Consider the following 8,853-nt stretch of genomic DNA (forward strand, 5'->3'; position numbering starts at 1 on the left):
AATAGAACAAACACATAGCATACATCAGACAACATCAATCCACTGGCCTGGATCACTCAAGCAAATAACCCCAAAATCAGCCAGGTAATGGAGTACTGAGACACTGGATTAGGGCGGCGTATAAACCCTATGAATATTAATCCAAATGAAATTTGAAATAAAAATATACAAACAACATACTTACTAAAAAGGAAAGACACATACGTAAAATCCTAGAACTTTAGGTACTAATGGGTTCGTCAAATGACGTAATTCTGAGACGGACCACACCAATAAAGCAATAATTCCGGGAAACCACTCGTAAATTGGCGGGAAAACTTAGGAAATTCTAAGGAAAGACAAAGCTTCGCAAAGGTCAATGACTTATTTGTTCGATTGTTGCAGAATATTACGGCATTGTAATTGTAATTATGTGCAGTATGTATACTTCATTACTAGAATCATTAGTACGTAGAATTACCACACGTAGTGTTTAATTTACATGCGTATTTGAGAAATGAGCTATGATTATGTAAAGAATTATGTAGATTGCTAGCTCGTGGTTAGAATTAATATTGTAATTCGCTATTTTGTTACTTCGTAGTAAACTAGTTTATTTTATTCATGTGATATTCTAGATTTTGCAACTGTTGAATTGAATTGCAACTTTGGAAAATGGTTGCAGTGTGTAAAATTAGTTAATATGGATATTTGAATATTTGTGTACAAGTAAATCTAGAAAATACAAATATACATTAGAGATCAACCAGAAATCTAAATATAATGACAGTTATACGTGACCATGATGCTAACATTGATAATAATTTAGTTCCCCTTCTTCACGATTATTTGCGTACAAGAGATATTAATAATACCTCGTAAACACTGAAATATAATTTTTGTTACGGGTCAACATTTCGGACGAAACTGCTGTGGCAATAGCAACTCTAAACCCGATTGGAATAATCTCATTAAAAATAAACCAAAAAAAATATTTATTCCATGAACAAAAAACCTTTCTAAAGGTAATAATCCATTATCAAGTCGAAAGATCTAAAGGGATCCAAATCTAGTAAATAACGTTATCGAATGAGCTACCGAATCTAGATTGTTTCCATCTAGTTGTTTCTTATACCGTGCAACGAAAATGACAGAACCTGTGTTCGAGTGATTTTTTTAAATTATATCGAAGAAATCATAATACAATGGCAGATTCCTGATTCTCTACAATAGTTTCCAAATATCCCTTGACAGTGTATTGAATTCGATCATAGTCAATTATTTCCTTGAGGTCTGCATGTCTATGTCTTAGTTAAATATTCAATAAGCCTTGTCGATAAAGGTACATGTGGTTCTGACTTTGTGCAAACAACACATACTTCTTATCTTGGCACATCATACATTTCCAGATCGTCATTATTCCTATAGGTTAAACATTCAAACCCAGTTTCATCATGTTATAATGTCATACTTATTCGTGATGTGTTTCATATTTCATATTTCGGAAGGCCTTCGTACTCATTCTATGTGGCCGAGTTACTTCGGATCTTCATGGAGAAACATGATAGCAGTTTCAGTTTATTTTCAAAATGTAAAAGCGAATTGCACAGACTCTGTGAGGCACAACAAGATAAGATATCAACTGTAACAATGTCAAATATCTCTGAATTGTACATGAAATAAAGGATAAAAGAAATATATTCTACGTTCGCAAAAGATATCGTTAAAACTGTTATTTAAGCTATATTCTCTCCTTGAACCATGCAAAATAGCACACTTTCCTACAGAAAGGTGGAGATGGATGGAGATAATAGGCAAGTCAAATGTTTTCCCAAGAATATGTACAAAAAATGTCTAAGATCTAATTTTGAACACATGACTGGGGTGATATAGGAGTAAATAGAATATTATTAAGCTTTTATCGAACAGAATATCATTGCGCGTTGAATGTTAATTAGTTTACCCTAATCGAAATAGTTGCAAATAATTTGATCTGTTTTAGTCTACCGTTGTATAGAGAAGACTAGCAATGACAACGCTGATAATTGAAAAGTTATTTAGTTATATTATTTCATTTAAAATCTTTGTCTAAAAGTATTGTATAAATTTAAATGAAGTAAATACCATACACACGCAGACACACACACACACACACACACGACAGAATGCAGCCACATTGTACTACTTTTGCCTCTACTACTACTCAAATAAATGAAAGTCAACACGAAAGAACACAATAAATCAAAGTGAAAGCCAACATAATCACCGACGCTATCACCAGTTTAAATACTGCTCCAACTTTCATCACAACACGCACCACTAAAACACATTGACAGGTGTGTTTAGCCCTGAAGATTATTTTATTTAACATAATTTGTTCAATTCAAAATTTGAAGAAAGATAAAGGACTGCTACCACTATTACTATTAATAACTCTTCCACCACCACAATAACGATTGCAGTATTGTTATAACGGAATAAAAAAGTCAAACACGCACACAGTTAAAATGCCAAAACAAAATATAATATTATTATTAATACTACTATAAATAATAATAATAAGAATAATAATGACAATAAACGTGTACGTGTTTGTTTCTAAATGTCATACCTCTACAACCAGTAGTGCAGCTCCTAGTGCTTCAAATAGTATTAGCACTGCTAATTTACTTGCTATTTTTACTATCGTTGAAGATGATGATATTATTACCACTAATGCTATTGTTGTTGCTGCTACTACTACTACTACTGTTGCCACTCTTGCTGCTGCTACAGCTACGGCTATTACAAGGGCAAATTCTGCAGCTGCTATTACCACTACTACTGCTAATAACAGTATATTCAACTGTCTAGGTATTGTAATAGTTTTTGTACATTTGCTACTACTAATACTAGGACTACTAGTGCTGCTGCTACCTGTTCTGACGCTACTGCTACTACTGCTTTTCTTGCTATTGTTACCTGTACTAAAGCTACAACTATCATCACGTTTGCTAACACTGCAACTACTAGAACTACTAATACTAATATTGTTTTGAGTTGGTGTGTTTTCTTTGGTTGTTGCTATATCGGTCCTGATGATCACAGTCGGCATACTCATGATGTACTATTGCAAGTATCAGAGCTTTATTGATCTCCTTTTGAAATCCATCTAGAGTAATTGCATATTTATTGTTATATCTTTCATCTTCAATCTAAGACTTGAGCAAAAAGATATTCATGGTACTTTATATAAAAAAAAGAACTAATGGTCCTAAGAAACTCAAAGGGTGTCTATTCATATCTGTAGTTGTCTGAGTTATTGCAAATCGCATATCCAAAACCCCTGAATGTCCCTCGTATCACTAATATCATGCAACCAATTCTGAGCGTGTGTCACCATCAGATCTTGTATCGAGAGCCTCTTAAAATGTGACTGTTCACATTTAATTTACGTTTCTTTACAAGAGGAATTTGTTTTCTCGATTTCGTACGGAGACGGCTCTGTTCACGCAACCCAGCGTACGTTTCGGCACACCTTCTCACCTTGAAAAGCAGCCATGAGGTGACAGTGGAGGGTGAGACCTAGATGTGTTGTACAGTCCACATGGTTTTATTATTAGAATAAAGTGATTAAAATTCACGAAATATAACTCAACAGATGATATAAATTATGTCCCTTAAATAACTGATAAGCAGATTTATGCACTGCATTAATTTTAAAACCCACATACACACCTCATACATCCTAACTTCATGCATAAAAATGTTACGTTTAATAGAAACACATATTCTTCACATCTGTGTCTCTCTATTACCGTTATTTAAAACTAGGATGTCTATAATTACAGGTTGAGGTCTTAATACAGGCGTTTATTAGAGGTTGGGTTATAAATAGGATTTACATCGATACGTTTATTCATCAACAATATGTCGAGAGTTTATTTAAGAATAGGATAGAAAATATCAGCTAATAATGCGTTATTAAAATGTAATATTGTTATAATTATCGTCGTAATTGTTATGAGTGCCACTATTATTATCATCAATGTTGTCGTCGTTCCTGTCCCACTAATTGTTATTATAAACATCATGGTCATTTTTAATAGTCATCAGAAAGGGATTGCATTCGTTTTAATAATAATAATAATAATAATAATAATAATAATAACAATAGTAATACTAATAATAATAATAAATATGTTGATAATAATAATATTACTTCTACTACTACTAATAATAATACTTATTATTATTATTAATATTATTATTATTATTATTATTATTATCAATAAAAACAACAATAACCATCCTCAGTGTTATCATCATCTTTATCTCTTTTACTTCATCAGGGATTGTCATGTACTGAAGTCAGATCTGTACAAGATGTAAGGCATAAGAATCAATACAAACGTCTCCTCCAAACTATTACTGGCGCAATTTCTTCCTTCTTTCGTTAGAGTCTTGTTGAATTGCATCACCGGAAGGTTAGACTAAGTGGTCTCGATCAGAAAAACATTTCACTCTTGCTTAAACAATGGCATGCATTTCACAGCTGATTGTGAGTCACTTATCACAGATGTTAAAAGCCTTTTATTTTTTTAATAATGAAAGCTGATGTCCACATTCACAGAAACTGTTATTATTAAAGATGGATGCTTGCTAATGTTCTTTTGATCTTTATTTCTTTTCAATGGTACAGTGATATGAATACATTGGGAAAAGGGAGACTGTATGCGTCAAGTATTCCAAATATTTTTGCAGTAAGTATTGTTTGTTTCTCACACTATTTCGGTATTAGGCGTTCACAGTCTTATGCAAAAGTCATTGACAATTAATGTTGCACAAATGTCTTTTTTTATATGTATTTACCTCTTCTTTTTTGCTTTTTCCTTTCATAAACTGTTAGCGTCCGCTAAATCATAGTGCTGAACTTGATCAGAAGAGTTTTTAGTTTAATACGATGTGGTTTTTCCGTTGGCGTTTTATTTGGTGATCATTTTCACAACAAAGTTTGAATATTCATTATTTAAAGCAAACGTTAGACCAACGTTTGCTTCAGGTAAGCAAAAACCGATTAAATCTAGTCTTATCGTGCATACACATTTTTCATATTAGTCATGGACAATCTTGGAAGGTCTTTTAAAGGAACGCCAGGATGCCATTGGATCTCAATATACTAAGTCCAAAAATGTCGAACCTTTCCACAGATTTTAATCCATGATCAAAGTCAAAGGCCTAGAGAGATACACATCATGTAAATAATATTTTCCAATGAACAAACAAATTTAGAATGTTTCAGTGTCGTTGTTTCATACACCGTTTTGACGGAAATGACAGGATCTGTCTTCAAGTAATTTGTTGAAGTCTATTCATGACGTCATACTACAATGTTAGATTCTCAAGTGATTTATACAATATTTGCCAACATTTATTTTCACACTTAATTGCATTCTATGACAGTCAAGTATTTATTATAAGGCAACTGTGTGTATATTTTAGCTTAATATTTCAGTGAGGTTATGTGGATAAAATCAAGTGTTGTTCCAGCATTCCACATTCAACACCACAAGCATCTCGTACCAAAATATACATTACCAGATCTACATTATTCCTATAGGTTGAACAATCAAACCCAGTTCTAGTATGTTCTCTTTCTATTCTTATTCAAAATGTAATTCAATCTCCCACATGTCGGTAGGCTTCTGTACTCTTCCTACACCTCTGGGTTACTTTGGAGACTTTTGCTCGAGACATAAACGTCATTTCAGTTGTAGATTGCTTTGCTTCAGTTTATAGTCCAGTTGAACCACATGAATTTATGCGATAGCGCCCTGCGACACCATAAACCGGATACTGGATATACGTTTACAACTAGAATGTAAATGTTCGAAAATGTAGAAATGATTTGCATAGAAACCTCTAGCAAAATAAACTCTTCCAAGTAAATGTAAACTTGAGCTACAACAAAAATTAAATTAAAAACTAAACAATGTTAAAAAGAATAATCAAAGGTAAGACATATTACATTCTTAAAAGAGATATGGTTGAATTTTTATATAAACCACATTCCATGCTTGCACCATGGAGATAACAGATAGACAAGCTGAATGATTTTCCTATTATATCAACAATTTCGAAGATTGACTTTTTAATACAGGATTGCAATAACATCTAAATAACCTGAAAAATATCACGTGCCTAAATCATATTTTCACCCACATAGGAAAGGTATTCATATTTCTTTGTAGCTGTTACTTTTTGAAAGAAAGCTTTTTTTGAATAAAACTCCTTAAGCGCCTGAAGTTAATTAGTTTATCCTAATTGAAATAGTTGCGTATAATGTTATCTATTTTAATCTTTCAGTTGCACAGAGAAGACAAGCAATGTCTGGCGCGTTAATTGGTAAGTTGTTTGGTTGAAATTAACTTATCTAAAAGTCTGTATCCATAAGTATTTTATAAATTCAAACTAAAGTTCAGCATATATATATATATATATATATATATATATATATATATATATATATATATATATAGACGTGTGTGTGCGAGTGCCTGTTTTGTCTGTGTGTGCGTGTAGCAACAACAACGTCATCAATTAGACCACTGCTACTACTTTCACCACAACAAGCACCACTAAAACACTCTAACGATCGTAACAGGTCAGTCAGTTAGATAGTTCATGCAACACATTGTCTACAATTCAAATCTGAAACACAATGATGGACATCCCCTACCATTATCACCGCAACCTCCACCACAAGAACTCTTTAAGTTTGTTACAACTGAAGAAGAAAAAGTGCACATAACTATTACCCCCAAAACTCTACTACTGATTCTACTACTATTACTACTACAACTACTGCCAATAGGTTATGTGCTTCTATTGCTATCTCTACTACTACTACTACTACTACTACTACTATTAAAACTAATATTACTACTGCTACTACTGCTAACGTGCTTGTTGGTTGATCACTGTTTCCGCTACTACCACCACCAGTATGACCAGTACAACTTATGCTGCTACTATTAGTTCAACAAATACTACTACTATTGTTACTATTTTCAGCTGGAGTGGTTGCCTTGGGTGTTGCTGTATTGGTCCTGATGGTAATAGTCGGCATAATCATGATGTACTGTTGCAGGTATCAGAGCTTTATTAACCACCGTTTGAAATCCATCTATAGTAATTGCATATTTATTGTTATATCTTTTATCTTCAATCTGACACTTGAGCAAACATATGTCCATTATACTTTATATAAAAAGAACAAATATTCCTAAAAAAAATCTAAGGGTGTTTTTTTCACGTCTGTAGTTGTCTCATTTATTCCAAATCGAATATACAAAACCCATGACAGTCCCTCGCATCACTAATATCATGTGATCAATTCTGAGCTAGTGTCACCATCATATCTTCTATCGAGAGCCTCATAAAATGTGACTGTTCAAATTTAATTTACTTCTCTTTACACGAAGAATTTGTTTTCTTGGTTTTAGACGGAGACGGCTCTGTTCACGCAACCCAGTGTACGTTTCGGCAAACCTTCTCACCTTGAGAAGCAACGAAGAGCCGCCAGTGCAGACATAGATGGATAGACAAACTCGACACTCGAGACATTATTCGTCATTTCAAGTCCAAATAGTATCAGTTGTTCTGTGTGTGTCTCTGTGTGTGTGTGTGTGTGCGATTTGGATTTTTAACATAGCTTCAACAATTTTTCAGTCACATCAATTATTCTATATGTAACTGATGTTCATAAAATATCTACCCAAACGGACACGGTTGTTATCTGCTGCACTTCTTGTGAACATTTGAAATTATATCAATCAGATAATTTGTGTCTTTATCCAACACTTTGCATTTACTTTCTAGCTTAATAATGGTCATTATAGTTAATGGAGCTGTGTCTGTAACAAACAGCATCCATATTACTTGCTAGATTGCTAATAAACAATATATTTCGTTTGGATTGTGTATGTAACAAACCCCATCCATATTACTTGCTAGATTGCTAACAAACAATATATTTCGATTGGATTGTGTCTGTAACAAACTCCATCCATATTACTTGCTAGATTGCTAATAAACAATATATTTCGATTGGATTGTGTATGTAACAAACTCCATCCATATTACTTGTTAAATTGTTAACAAACAATATATTTCGATTGGATTGTGTATGTAACAAACTCCATCCATAGTGCTTGCTAGATTGTTAACAAATAATATATATCGGGTGATTGTTCTGAATAAATAACTGATACAAAATAAACATAAAGTTGATTTGCTTCAGTGTTTGCTGTGCTTTAAATCTAAATATGTAGTGTTTGTTTAACATTTGCATGTTTTTATTCACCACGATAAAGTTGATTATCACGTGCCGCACTAAGACCAATCCCTTCACATTGGTGTTCAATGTTTCAAACACTACGCACTGGTGTTGAATGTATCAAACCATACATACTGGTGTCGAACGCATCAACCCCTACACACTGTGTTGAACGTATCAAAACCTACACAATGTATCAAACCCTACACACTTGTGTTAAATGTATCAAACCCTACACAATGTGTTGAACGTATCACACCCTACACACTGTGTTGAACAAACAATATATTTCGATTGGATTGTGTCTGTAACAAACACCATCCATATTACTTGCTAGATTGCTAATAAACAATATATTTCGATTGGATTGTGTCTGTAACAAACACCATCCATATTACTTGCTAGATTGCTAATAAACAATATATTTCGATTGGATTGTGTCTGTAACAAACAACCTCCATATTATTTGCTATATTGTTAAGAAAAAATATATTTCGATTGGATTGTGTATGTAACAAACTCCATCCATAGTGCTTGCTAGATTGTTAACAAACAAT

General features: G+C 33.1%; 1 long non-coding RNA gene across 3 annotated transcripts; it reads left to right on the forward strand.

The window, feature by feature from the left end:
• Positions 1-4,539: 4,539 nt before the first annotated feature.
• On the forward strand, positions 4,540-7,930 carry LOC149791975 (uncharacterized). 3 transcript variants are annotated; one of them, XR_016423238.1, is made up of 4 exons: positions 4,540-4,721; positions 6,325-6,363; positions 7,033-7,149; positions 7,464-7,930. It is a non-coding gene; the product is annotated as an uncharacterized LOC149791975 (long non-coding RNA). The 3 variants fall into 3 exon arrangements; XR_016423239.1 differs by having other exon boundaries at positions 7,033-7,073; XR_016423237.1 differs by having other exon boundaries at positions 4,545-4,721; positions 7,033-7,108.
• The last annotated feature ends 923 nt before the right edge of the window (positions 7,931-8,853 follow it).

The sequence above is a fragment of the Sinohyriopsis cumingii genome, chromosome 9 (genome assembly GCF_028554795.1).
Source record: "Sinohyriopsis cumingii isolate HCF-2022 chromosome 9, ASM2855479v2, whole genome shotgun sequence".
Taxonomy (NCBI): domain Eukaryota; kingdom Metazoa; phylum Mollusca; class Bivalvia; order Unionida; family Unionidae; genus Sinohyriopsis; species Sinohyriopsis cumingii.